At 41.4% G+C, this 14,318-nt stretch overlaps 1 non-coding gene across 1 annotated transcript; it reads right to left on the bottom strand.

Moving 5' to 3' along the window:
* Positions 1-5,565: 5,565 nt before the first annotated feature.
* Positions 5,566-5,672, bottom strand: LOC131923744 (U6 spliceosomal RNA). The gene has a single exon (XR_009382679.1). It is a non-coding gene; the product is annotated as a U6 spliceosomal RNA (small nuclear RNA).
* Between the last annotated feature and the right edge of the window lie 8,646 nt (positions 5,673-14,318).

The raw sequence follows: 14,318 nt of genomic DNA, 5'->3' as shown, positions 1-14,318 counted from the left end.
CATAAAAACATTGCATTGCACACCCTAAGCATATATGCTTTGTATTTATCAATCATTTTCAGTAAATCTGGTGGGGGGAACTGAAAGGGGTCGCTACCTCACACTAAGATGTCTACTTTCTAATCACTAAAACCTTTTGCTTTGCATGACAGGAAGGGTTTTGTATGTGTGATTAGGTTTAGAATATGTAAAGGTTCAGGTAATCTGGGTGGAACCTAAAGTTGTAAGGGTCTTTGTAAGTGAAAGGTAAGAGTCAAAGCATTGAGAAGATGGAAGGAAGTCCAGATGGTAGCTGAAGAGGGAATTGAAGATGCCGTGTTGTTTGCCTTGAAGATGAAGGGGAGAGACAGGAGCCAAGATCTGTAATATCTTCTAGAGGCTAGAGGAGGTGTCTTAGGGTTTCTATTGCTATGAAGAGACATAGTGACCACAGTACGTGGGGAGCAAACCATGTCTCCATAAATGTTTCTTTTGTCATATTAATAGTTGGCAAATTTACTTCCTATTCAAAATAGTGGTACTACTCCAAAGCTGGAAAGAAAAATGCTTTTTCTTGACTTAACAGGATCAGACCTCTGAGTGATAAAATAATGTCACACTTCTTGTGGATGAGATAAAATCATAAAATGTCAAGTAACCTTTGAAAATTCCTTAAGAATGTGTGTGTGTGTGGCTGGGCGGTGGTGGCGCACGCCTTTTATCCCAGCACTCAGGGGCAGGCGGATCTCTGTGAGTTCGAGGCCAACCTGGTCTCCAAAGTGAGTTCCAGGAAAGGCGCAAAGCTACACAGAGAAACCCTGTTTCGAGAAACCGGAAAAAAAAAAAAAAAAGAATGTGTGTGTGTGTCTTAGAGTTTTTATTGCTGTGAAGGGACACCATGACCATAGCAACTCTTACAAAGAAAACATTTAATTGAGGTGGCTCCCTTACTGTTCAGAGGTTCAGTCCATTACCATCATGACAGGGAGCATGGCGGCATGCAGACATGGTGCTGGCTACATCTTGACCAGAAGGCAACAGGAAATTGAATGACTCACTGGGCAGTATCCTGAGCATAACAAACCTCAAAGACCACCCCCACAGTCACACATTTCCTCCAACAAGGCCACACCCACTTCCAATAAAGCCACACCTCCTAATAGTGCCACTCCCTAAGAGATTATGGGATCCAATTACATTCAAACCACCACCGTGTGTGGTGATATTTTATTTGTGCTGAAATGTAGTGATATTTTATTTGTATGTTAATAAATAAAGCATGCCTGGAGATCAAAGGGGAAAAGGCCAGCCATTTTTAAGTAAACATAGAAGTCAGGCAGTGGTAGCACACACCCTTAATCTGATCACGTGGCAGGCAGGGTCTCTGTGTGTTCAAGGACACACTAGGGAACAGCCAAGTGTGGTGACACATGCCTTTAATCCAGGTACCAACCATAGAGATCTGGAGGTCTGTACAGACAGGCAGTGACAAGGAAGTGAGGTAGCTGGGCTATGAGCCAATGAGAGGGCAGAACAGCAAGACAATAAAGGCGTGGGTAGACAGGAAGTAACTCACTTTTGGTAGCTACAGAGCTGGAGAGGTAAGGATGGTGGCTGTCACTATTTCTCTAAGGCTTTCACTCCTATATTTGGCTCCTTGTTTTTTATTTAATAGGACCATTTAGAAATTCGTCTATAACAGTGTGATAGTAGAGATTAACTTATTATGTCTTGTTAAATCCAATAAACTATTAACGCAGATATCTTTTTCTGTATTTGAGAATAAGGTATAGCACATTTGTACTGATGACTAAAAATCACTGTACTCTTTGAAGAGCATCAATCAGCAAGATGTTCATATCAGGAGAGGCATGTAGGTCCCAGGAGCCTAGGGGAGTGATGGTTGCTCTCCTTCCACTTAGAGAAGCTCAGCATGCAGAAGCGACGTGACTATTTCTCATTTATTCATTCTCTTTTGTTTCCTCTGTTCCTTCCCTCCTAGCCTCCACCCTACCTCCACCCCGACTCTGTCTTATTCTCTGCTGTGGAGCGGAAATGGGTGGCTGTGGGAGTAAAGAGCTGGGCATACAATTCTACTGCCCATCAAGGCTGCGGGACCTGCCAGGGCTCTTCCTCCAGAAAGTCAAAGCTGAATACGCTCAAGGGAAACTTGAGCTTGGGAGGCGGTCTCTCTCAGGCTTTGGAATAGAGTTAGCTGCCCACTTTCCTCCTCTGCTGTCCCGGGTCCGCTTAGATCTCTAGAACCTCTGTCTGCTGAACTGGTGAACCAGTGGCTGAGAGGTTGCCTTCTCCAGCTCTAACTCAGCTTTCCCAGTCAACATGTGTCTATTGAATCTTTCCCGGCACCAGGCTCTACGCTTAAGCCTACCTTCTCCTGCTCAACTCTCTCAATCAGAGTTGTTTGGAACATTCTCCCACATAATTCAAGATCAAGGCCACTTATCACCTCCCCTGGGATAGACCCCATGGCTCTTACTCTTCCTACTGATGGAGCACACTTTTTCTGGTCCCTTGGCACTTAAGAGTAATGTTCTCTATTGATGTGGGACACTGTACTTACCTGTTTATTTGGAGGAGGGTTGAATATTTTGGTTGTAAGTTTGGGGTTTAGACCTAGTTCCCAAGGTTTAAATGATGGCTTCATAATATTTTGGCTATAGCAAAATATTACTATATTAATAATATAATATAATATATTATTAGTAATATAGTAATTAATATAGTAATGTTAAATATAATTATATCATTAATATATGTAATATAATTTTGCTTGCTGTATAATACGTTTCCTAGTGTCATTATGTATAATGATGTGATGACTAACGCAGCCGTATAGAAGGGCCTGCCACACAGCAAGTATTCAGCTAAGGAACTACACAGTCACCTCCTCCATGACTGAGTGCATCTTGGGTGAAGATGCTTTCCTTGGTGTCTTTCAGTCTCTATCTTTGTTTCTCTCCCTCTCTTCTACTTCACCCCATCTACTTTCTTCCCTTCTATAAACTACTGTTCACCTACTTGGGGTCTACATCACACATCAGTTTTGGTGGTATGTTGGCCATATATTTTCCTAGAAGAGATGACTAAGTTTGATTAATCCTTTCTTACCTAGTCACCTTTCTCTCGGAAAACTTTAATAATGTTTTTTAAAATTCTTTTAAGAGAGGTAGAGAACATGTTATAAAATTCAAAGGTCCTTTTGGGGAGGAGTGGACCCTAAGTGTGTTCTGCCTTCATCTGTGGTGACTCCTGGTGGTAAAGGTTTAGAGAGCACGCACATCTTTATCTTAGCTGGAGAAGTCACTCCTTTCACCTCATTCAGGAGTGGGGCAGACTAGAATAGCAGCTACAGTCCACGAGCACACATAATATTTTAGGGATGCTGGGACAGTAGGAATGGGGAGATAATGATATCTCACCAATACGGGTCACTTCAGCAGTGTGGGCATGCCGAGTGTGGATAAATCAGAACTAGGAAGGAGAAAACAGCAGCTTGTAGCTGTGCATACCCTTGTTTCTTTCTTCCTTGACTATTAGCAAGATTGTAAGGAAGAGCAAGAATGAGAAGGACCACTTGGAAAGGTTCCAGCAGAAAGGTTATTTCAAGGTCAAGCTTATAGATTCAAGAAGGAGTGAATACATAAAGCGAAATAAAGCTGCTCAGTGAACTAAGGCCTGGCTCCCTGCCATATCTAGTCCCACCGCAGTGTTTCTCAGACAAAGGCAGGAAGCTCGCTTGTACATGATCACATCTCTAGTTTAAGTAACAAAAATATTTTGGTGTTTATCGAGCCCACTTGGTTAATTGCTGGAATGAAAAGTTCTCAAATGTTTAATGTAGACTGTGGTAGAATGTCAACAATATTGTGCTGACTCAGGCTATTGAGCGGTGTTACAAATGACGGAACTTTGCAGAGGTAATGTGACTCCAGCTGTTCCTTGTGCTAGCACGCAGCAGCAGGGGGAAGCACAAGGTTTATAGCATGTGCAGAGAGCAGAACTGCTCAGCAGTGAAGTAGATAGAATGTAAGAGGAAACGAGACAGGATGGGGCTGGGGAGATACTGGGAGGACAGATAATAGAAGCCATGCTGACGTGTTCCAGCTTTGTCCTCAATACCACCGGGGGAATGGTAAGTGGGTCATACTTGGTTTTCCAAGATCCCTCTGACTGAACGGTGGACAGTGGGCTGGAAGGTTTAGAATATAAGCAGAGGAGGCAGCTAGGAGGCCATTGTAACAACCGGCCATGTATGATGTTATGTTATTAATATCGTGATATTTTGCCATAGCCAAAATATTGTGAAACCATCATTTAAACCTTGGGAACTAGGTCTAAACCCCAAACTTACAACAGGAATGTTCAACCCCTTTCCAAATAAACAGGTAAGTACAGTGTCCCACATCAATAGAGAACATTACTCCAAGTGCCAAGGGACCAGAGAAAGTGTGCTCCATCAGTAGGAAGAGTAAGAGCCATAGGGTCTATCCCAGGGGAGGTGAATGTGTATTAGAGTTTGACAACATGCCCCTGAAGTTAATACATGTAAAAGATACAGGAATAGTGGCTCTGGTGTTTAAGTTCATGACTAGTATTTGAAAGTGTAGTACACTTGTTTTACTCTACAATAAGGTTGATTTGTTAGCTTTCCAAGAGTTAGCTTAGCATTTAGAAAAATCTTGTCTATGTTTGTGGGTCCTACGAATCCTCACTCACATTGATATACTTGAGACAATCATCTACATCACATTTAAATTTTTCATTAAAATTAAATATATTGAATTAATTTTATAGCTCAACTTATACATGATCAAACATGAAAAATTAATATTGTTAAGAGAAAAATTAACTAATTGAATTTAACAACTTAAAACATGAATTAGGCAGCATTGATCTGAAAAGAGGTGCCAAGAGCTCCACTCTGCAAAGCAGGCAGGGAATGGTGCAGGACAGAAGCTCCCGGCTGCCCACAGCTATACATTTGTCTTGTTGGGACATGGTTTGGCCAGTTAACTGCCTGTGATTGGTGGAGAGTTGGTTATTTGTATTCTTAGTCAGGTTTTCTGTTCATCTGTTTATATCTATGATTGTGGGTGATTTAAATATCTTTTTAAAATTTATTTTCTATTTTAATTAAAATATATCATTTCTCCTTCTCTTTCCTCCCCCCAACTCCTCCCGTTTCCTACCACCATTATCCCACTTCTTCTCAAATCCATGGCCACTTATTAATTTGAATACAGCCTGCTGAGTCTATTTAGTGATGCTTATATGTACATGACTTCTGGGCTGAACTCTTGGTATTGGATAACAAATTAGGGGACTCACTCATCCTTGGGGAAGGCTATTTCTCCCTTTCTCAGCATTCCTTAGTTACTAGTAGTTCTTTGTCTAGGGCTACCCTCCCCCTGAGATTTCTCCCTTTCACATTAGCATATGGAATGGTGTTGGCAGTGCTCAGGTGTTGTTTAAACAGCCATACTGTTGAAATATCAAGGGTATAGCTTCCTTGTCCTCTCTCTCTCTCTCTCTCTCTCTCTCTCTCTCTCTCTCTCTCACTTGCTTTTTAATATGGAACACTTCCTGAATTTACGTGTCATCCTTGTGCAGGGGCCATGCCAATCTTCTCTGTATCATTCCAATTTTAGTATATGTGCTGATGAAGCAAGCATTTCCCTGTCATTTCTAGGAGACACAGTCTCACAGCAGGTTTCTTGATCCTCTGACTCTTTAACCCTTCTGTCCCCTCTTCCACCTTGTTCCCTGAGCGCTAGGTGTAGGAGTTGTCTGTGGATGTATCTTTTGGGTCTGGCATCACATGGCAATTGATCTCCACATTTTGACTACTTGTGGTTTTCTATGATCACCAAGAAAAGCATCTGAGATACTGGGTGAGAGCTACTCTATGGGTAAGTTTTAGGATGAGTTAGGAATTATACTGGGCTAGCAAATTAGTGGGACTAGGTTCTTCTCCAAGATCTATGGCCTCACAAGTCTTGGCCCCTTGGCTAGGTTTAAGTCCCAGATATATACCTCCTGACGAGTAGGTCTTAAGTTCAATTAGACTGCTGTTGGTTACCACCATTGCACCTTAAGGATATCTTGCCACACTGGTCTTAGGCCCTAGGGGACAGCCTATAAATGCCATTTTTGTAAACATTCATGTTGTCAAATTGCTTTCTAGATATTTATGTTTATATCCATAAGTTTTTGTTGCTCTCAGTCTCGGTCAGAAAGGCATCTTATTGCATTATATAATAGTTGATGCAGAGACTCATTACCATGCAAAAGGCTGAGAATAGCTGATGGTGAGTACTCAGTCTTAGATGGGACCTCTGTATCAATGCTCTGCTCCAAGGCTCAGGAAACATCTCAGAAGGGGCAGAAAGAGCGCAGTAGCTGGAGGACCGGAAGGAGGGCTATGAAATGCTGCCCCCCTGACGTGATGTGGCTGTTGCATTAATGAACCTGCAATAGCTATGGTTACCTGCACAAGATCCAGCCAGTTAAAAATTCCAGCATGGTGACCTCAGCTCATGGGAGCTCAGGAACTCTGGACGAAGAGTTCCAGAGCCTGCATGGGACCATTGACCTAAGACCTCTACATGTGTGTGACAGTTGTATAGCTTGGTCTGATTGTAAGGCTCCTAGCAGTAAGATCAAGACCTGCCCCTGGTGCTGAGCTGGCTTTGGGGACCTATTCCCCATGTTGAATTGCCTTGTCCAGCCTTGACGCAAGGGGAGGAGCTCAGTCCTGCCTCAACTTGATGTGTCATGCTTTGTTCAAGCCCATGGGAGGTAGGGAGGGGGAGAGGGAACAAGTGGAGAGGAGGGGAGTGGAAACTGTGGCTGGTATGTAAAATAAATGAAAAAAAGTTAATTAGATAAAAAATTTCAACACGGAGGGGGAAGGTGCTTCCAAGGCCCCACCCTAAGCAACTATTGGCAGTTGGTGGCTGCTAGGCAAGACAGAGTCATTTTTTTTGGAGGTGTGTCCGCTGATAGGTTGTCCATGACCCAGTGAATCACCTCACACCCATGTGCATATGAACAACACTCAGAGGTGCTGAAATCCAGCTTCAGTGGGATTCAGGTTCCAAAGAGGAGTCAGCAGGGTAAGGAAGGGACCTACACACATCTGAGGATTCAGCTGCTCTCTCTCTCCCAACCAGAGACTCTTTACTACATAGCATATTGACTATATAAATCATTTGACAAGCATCAGAGCCCCAGATCTCTTTTTCATTTCCTCATCCAGTGTCCAGGGTGAAAAAGCAAAGTGCAGAACAGTCTTACCTAAAACAACATCTTCAGACAGCGTCCATCAAATCAGGAAGTCATAAATTTCTCAGGGTCTGCAAAGCATAGGACCTATTTTTTACAGCCTGTGCCTAGGCTGGCTGCTCATGGGGTTACAGTACACTAGACAGTCTGAAATTATTGTTACCTTAACCAAGTTACCTGTAGAATCATTTGATGTTTTCTAAAATGTAAGCTTTACAAAATATCTCATAATAAGCATTTAACTGACTGATTATAGCATTTTTTCTGTTCCTCAGTTTTATAGTAGGGGCCTGTTCTTTTCATACACTCCCAGAAAGGAAGATTCTAGCATCTCCTTCTTTTCTCATTAACCCACACTATCCTTATTTTCTCTGTATAGAATAATGGATATACTTGTGACATCTTGTATCCAGAGCTGAGCAAGAAACTTCTCAGAATCTACCGGATTGGTACCACAGTCCTTGGGGCACAAGGAAGACTCTTCCTACTGTGAATCTCCTTTTAGGCTATGACTCCCTGTCTTCAAAGTTTTCTCTCTGGAACATGAATATACTTCCCCAGGGGATGCATAAGCGGGAAACTGCCCATTATGCAAACATCTGCTCCTAAAAGTGAAAGCAAAAAACAGCACGCTGACCACCGAATCTCTTGGCAAAGTCTCACTGGAACTTTGTCAAGCAGCATCCTCTGCCTCAGGACTGGAGCTGTGCCGTGTGCCATGGCTGTCGCCACAGTGGGTTAGAAATAAATAAATAAATAAGTAAACGCACCAGTAAATAAATAAACAAACAAACAAACAAACAAACAAACAAGTAGACACACAAATAAATAAATGGGAGAATAGATTGATTAATCAATTAATTAATGAAGGACCTGATGCTGGGAGGGAGATGTGAGTGGGAGTCCTGGGGAGAGCGGAGGGTGGAAATGCTCAAGACACAATGTTTCCATGTGTGCTGGTTTGAATAAGAACGGCCTCCATAGGCTCATATATTTGAATGCTTGGTCATCAGGGAGAGGCACTTCTTGAGGGGGATTAGGAGGTGTGGCCTTGTTGGAGTAGGTGCGGCCTTAGTGGAGGAAGTGTGTCCCTGGGGATATAGACTTTGGGGTTTCAAAAACTCCAGCCAGTCCAAGTGTTTCACTCTTCCAGCTGCTGCAGATCCAGATGTAGAATTCTCAGCTCCTCTCCAGCACCGTGTCTGTCTGTACGATGCCATACTTCCATGATGATAATGGACAGAAACTCTGAACCTGTAAGCCAGCCCCAATTAAATGTTTTCTTTATAAGAGTTGCCATGGTCACGGTGTCTCTTCAAAGCCGTAGAACACTGACCAAGACAACATGTATGAACTTTTCAAAGATTACATATTATTCAAAATATCAACATTTAAGAAATCTGATAATGATGCCAATGAAGGTATTTTGCAAAATTTGCAAAAGTTTTTCCCCTAACAGAAATTCTGTTACCACCTTTTAGGACCACTCATTCATCAAATAGCACATGCATTATTTTTGTTGAGAAATCGCACTGTGCTGGGAACTGTTTCAGATACTGGGTATGTACCAGAGAGTGAAACCAAGTTTGTGTTTTTAGAAAGAAAGCACACTTTAATAATGAAGCATGATAAGTGTGTGGGGGAGGGGCAGCAGGCGAGTGGGGAGGACACCTGCTGGCTGAGGCCTAACATTGGAGCTCCCAGGTCCACCCAGCAAGGGTATGTAGTTCAGATCTTCATGTCTGCAAGTCAGTAAGTTCCATTTTATTTTCCCTTAAGCTAATTTGAGTTGGCCTATGCTACTCACAACCAAGAGACCTTGCTGTATGAGATTTAGCTTATATAAATGTGAACTACACACAATTTTATATCAGGAAAGATGAAGTCTTTCCTGAAAAGAATTGCAGTTGGTAAATAGTTTAGTGTGTCAACTGCCAATGTGGATTGATTTAAACCAAGAATGACAAAAACCATCATGTTTCACCTTCAAATTATGTCACAGCTGGTCCATTTCTGATGTGACATGTTACGGGAGAATTTCCTGACTCTCCAAATTTTTATTAATTTCTCCTATTATGCTCTGTTATTTTGTTTCATCTTGAACATCAGATGGAATTTAAGACACACAAATTTGGAGTTAATGGAAGGACTTAACTACCTTCTGAAGAAGTCCTCTGTAGCCTCATTCACGTACATTAAAGGAAACACTGTTCCCAGCATGTTAGTGGTTTCTTCTGAAGTTATGGCCACGTTTTTAATGAAACACTTTAGTGGTCACTTCTCAGGCAGTTAGTGGCTGTCTTTTGGTGGATGAGTACGTTGGCATTTGTGTAACTGTAGCTCTGATCCTTTTATGCCTGCCTCCTACACGGAGTCACAGCACGGTGGTATTTGACTTGATTTGCTGTTTAAAGTCTTTGTTTGATGCTGTGGTTGCGTTCTGTTTTTTCACGATTCTCTTTTTCTGCATTTCATAACTGCTTCAAGTTTTGTTTTGTTTCAACTTGCTTGGTTTTCAACATGGGCCTGTTTATTCTTCTCACAGTCGTATGATAAGACGCTCCAAACGGAACAGTTTATAAAGAACTGGCACTTCATTTTCACAGTTCTAAGGACTGTAAAGTCTGTGATCCAGGAGTGGCAGATGCAGTTTTTGACAAAGGTCAGTTTGTAGTTATGGCTGGCACTTTAGATCTATGTCCTTATGTGACAGCCAGGATAACTAACTGTCCAGGCTCTCTTAGCCCTTATAGGCACTAATTCCTGTCATGAGGGGTTGTCTCTCATGACCTGTTCCTTCCTCAAAGGCTGCATGTGCCTCCTAATATCATAACGTCAACAATTGTGTTTCAATAAATGAAATAGGGACAGGCACAGAAAATCAGAACATAGCAACATACTACCAATTAGGCTCTCAATTTGAGCATCTCTATCAACCCCATGTCAATACTATTTCCAAAGTCAAGTCTAACAAAACTCTGTCAGTCTGTGTCTTAGTCAGTGTTCTATTGCTGTGAAGAGACACCGTGACCATGGCAACTCATATAAAAGAAAGCATTTAATTGGAGTTGCTTACGGTTCAGAGGCTTAGTCCATTATCATCACAGAGGGAAGCATGGCAGCATGCAGGCAGACATGGTGCTGGAGAAGTAGCTGAGAGTTCTACATCTGGATATGTCAGGCAGCAGAAAGAGAGAGACCTACAGGGTGGGGGGAGGTACATTTAATTGGGGCTTTTGAAACCTCAAAGCCCACCCCCAGTGACACACTTCTTCCAACAAGGCCACACCTACTCCAACAAATAGTACCATTCCCTAAGGATTCAAATCTATGAGCCTATGGGTGCCATTCTTTTTCAAGCTATCATACTTTCCTACTTCCCATAGCCCCAGATCTCTCCCTTTAGGATCCTGTCTTCCCTTCCGGTCTACAGTGTGTGTGCTCTTACAACTTCCCATGTAGCTGACATTTCCTTCACTGTCCTCACAGACTTCTTTACTGATGGCCTGTGCTGACTCATATGCTGGGTTTCAAGCCTTTTCCACTCTCAGTCGCCTTACTTCATGGGTTATTGGTGGTTTTCTGCATAAGATGCTTGGAAATGATCACCTTTTAATATCTGCAGATGTCTGAAATGGTCTATTCTGCTGCATTGGGTTGAACTTTTGGCTTAGTATAAATTTTAAGTTGAAAATACTTTGCTCTAGATTTTTGGCACAGCTTCACAGTCTTTTAGTAGCTAAGATTGGTAGAGAAAACTCTACACTTGTTTTTTTCTTGAAGCAACATTTACATCTCCTTATTTAAACAGTTCTTCACAGACTTCTAGCATTTTTACTGATGTTATGACCTGAGGGAAGTGAACTTCTGAACTGTCCTTTCAAAGATATTTGTATAAAGAATAGAAAAGACAGTGTTTCCTTCTTTCCTTCACAACAGTTGGATGCGTTGTCCAGCGTTGGTGCAGGGTTTGAGTGGGTTTGCTAGAAGCCCATTACGAAAAACCTGTGCTTTTCGAGGTTGAAGTTTCTCAGTTGTGACATAACCTTATACGATCGACAGCGTATGTCTTGGTTGCTCTTTATTTTCCTACGGGAATTGGGAACATGTGTGCAAAGAAAGCCACATGATTATAAAACTCATGTTGATTGTAATAAAGTCCTTTGTCTCTAACCTAGAAGCCTCGAGTATTCTGCCAGAATTTATGAAATTGTGGCAGGCTAACTTGTTAGTTTGTAAACTGTATAAAATCTAAGACCCTTCATAGTTCTGGACCCTGGTGATATCTTGGAAGCCTTTTAAAATTTATTTGAAAAGCACTGAATGTGGGCCTTTTAAAAAAGATTAGGGCTCTCTAGGGAGAGAGACTCACACATATGTATGTTCCTTTTTATCCCATGTCTGTGTATAATAAACCATGTAGTTTACTATAAGAAATTATCTTACGCAATTGTGAAGTGTAAAAAGCCCTGGCATCTTTAAGTCTGGAGTCCCTGGTAAGCCAATAGGCACTTACAGTCTAGATCCAAAGTTGAGAGAACTGGGAGAGACCAGGGTGTGTTCTAGTCTGAGAGCTAGAGGGTACCGAACCCAAAGTTGCCAGTGTTTCAGTCTGAGCACAGAAGCAAGGAAATGCTCAGGTCAAGTGGGAAATACTCACTCTCAGCTGTGTTCTGTTTAGTTCTTTGGTTGCTTTGGTTCAGCCCACCAGTGCTAGAGAGGAAGACAGGTCACCCACTCTCCACACTCAAATGTCCCTATCCTTTAGAAACACCCTCAGAGACAGACTCAGAGTAAGGTTGCCTGAAGGTCTGGCTGTCCCATGACTCTATCAAGTTGACACACAAAACCATCATTCCCTTCATCTTTTACATCTGAAGTCTCCTGCTCTTCAGTTTCATGACGGTTTCTCAGACTATTTTTGTTCTTCCCGTTTTTTTTTTTTTTTCACTGTTCCTCACTTTAAGAAGTCGTGTTAGTTAAATGTTGGACCATCTGTATGTGACTCCTAGTTTTTAAAAAATTTCTTTTATCTTATTTAAGTGTCTTTTTATCCTGTTTTCTAGTTTATCTTGAATTGATATTTTAGTACCAAATTAAACTTATTTTCAAGTAGTGATAGATGCCTGTTCATTTGTTAGAAATGATACAATGAGACCGAGCCTATGTGAGTTTTGCTGGTTACCGTCAATGACATTACTTTGCAAAAACTATAGTGCAATGTCACATCTAGAATATTGACAGTCGAGATGCAGAAGGATGGCTGCCTTCAGTCGAAGAATGCTTCTCAACCTGTGGGTCATGACCCCTTTGGCAAACCTCTATCTTCAAAAAATATTTACATTATGATTCAGTAGCAAAAATTACAGTTATGAAGTACAAATGAACATCATTTTACAGTTGGGGGTCGCCACAGCATGAGGAACTGTGTTGAAGAGGGGCAGCATTAGGAAGGTTGAGACTCACTGCCTGAAAGGGTCCCTCGGCTTAATCTTCCTAGCCACAGTCACCTCCCTTCCCTACCTCATGCCTCAGTCCCAACAGTCACTAACTTATTGTCATTTCCACATAGTTGTCATTTCAAGAATGAAATAAATAAAATCATGTTGTGTATAAAGTTTTCAAATTACTCTTTTCACTCAGTTTAATTTCCCTCAGTTTAATTTCATGCAAGTTGTGTATATGGGTTTCTATCTTATGGCTGAATAATATTCTGTAGTATGGCTGTTCCACAGTTAATTTAACAATTCAACTAAAGGACGGCATTTAAGTTGCTTCTGGTTTTAAATACTATAAACACAGATACCGTGAAAATTCTTGGACAGATTTTTATGTAACTCTTTAACATAGACCTTACATGTTTGAGATAAATATATTTATATTATATAAAAATATAATTGCTGAGTTCTTCAGTGGCTGTATATTTAATTTTTAAGGAACCTTTCCATTCTATGTGTCTAGCTCCACTAGAACCTTGTTTATCTGTATCCCCATCAGGATAATTTTTATAGTGATTGATGGACTAATTTGTGTGTATGCTTGTGTGTGTGTGTGTGTACAGGTCAAAGGACAGCTTGTGGAAGACAGTTCACTCCTTCCACCGTGTGGGCCCCAGAGACTGAACTCAGGTTGTCTTGTGGTAACAAGCACCTTTCCTCACCGAGACATCTTTCTGGCCCAGCCTTGGATTTTGGACACTAGTTTTTATTTAACTCACTGAGCCAGGTGTGTGTTGATATGTAATTAGTTGGCACAGCCGTATCTGATGGGAATGACAGAAGTCATAAAGCCAGCACAGCTGCTTGACAAAGATCCCACAAAGCTGAGCCACATGATGGCTGCTGTGACACCTTTGGTTTTCATCTCCACCTGTTGTATTGCACTTGGGGCAATTTTAATATTTGTACAATTTGGGGATGTTGGGTTGATGGAAAATTTCTTATGAATCATTTATGCTTTCTCCCAGGAATACTGCTTCTCAGCTTCCCCTGGAAAGTCCTGAACATACTACCCCTCCCGCTTTTAGGGAGATATCCTTATCTACTTGAAGGTCTTCCTTATTCCTTGGAGGTTATGACACATAAAGAAGCCAGAGGTCTCTTTATGAGGCTCTGAGATGTTCTTGAAACATCTGTCTCTGTATTTACTCAGGAACAAGATAATCAAAGCAAAGTAAACTTTAAAAGGTCAATAAGATTTGATGGGCTAGAGGAGTTGGCCACAGATCAGATTGCAAGCCTCTTCTCACTACACACTCAGGCAATTATGTAGCATATACCTCTGTCCTACACAGAGACTTATATTTCTGAGCAAAGAATGGAGTGGAAAAATGATATAAGAATGATATGTCAGGACTTCCTTAGTCTTAGAAAAATTAGCACATACAGAGTCATTATGGTATCATATGACCAAGGAACAACAAAATGCTAGGATTAGACATATAAACAGATTATATAAATATATAAAATATAAACATTGTATTATGCCAGAATTTGAACAATAACTGCAGCAGCTTTGGCCTGAGGATTTTTCCT

This window comes from Peromyscus eremicus, chromosome 13 (genome assembly GCF_949786415.1).
Source record: "Peromyscus eremicus chromosome 13, PerEre_H2_v1, whole genome shotgun sequence".
Lineage (NCBI taxonomy): Eukaryota > Metazoa > Chordata > Mammalia > Rodentia > Cricetidae > Peromyscus > Peromyscus eremicus.
This window is presented reverse-complemented; position numbering and strand designations above follow the sequence as displayed.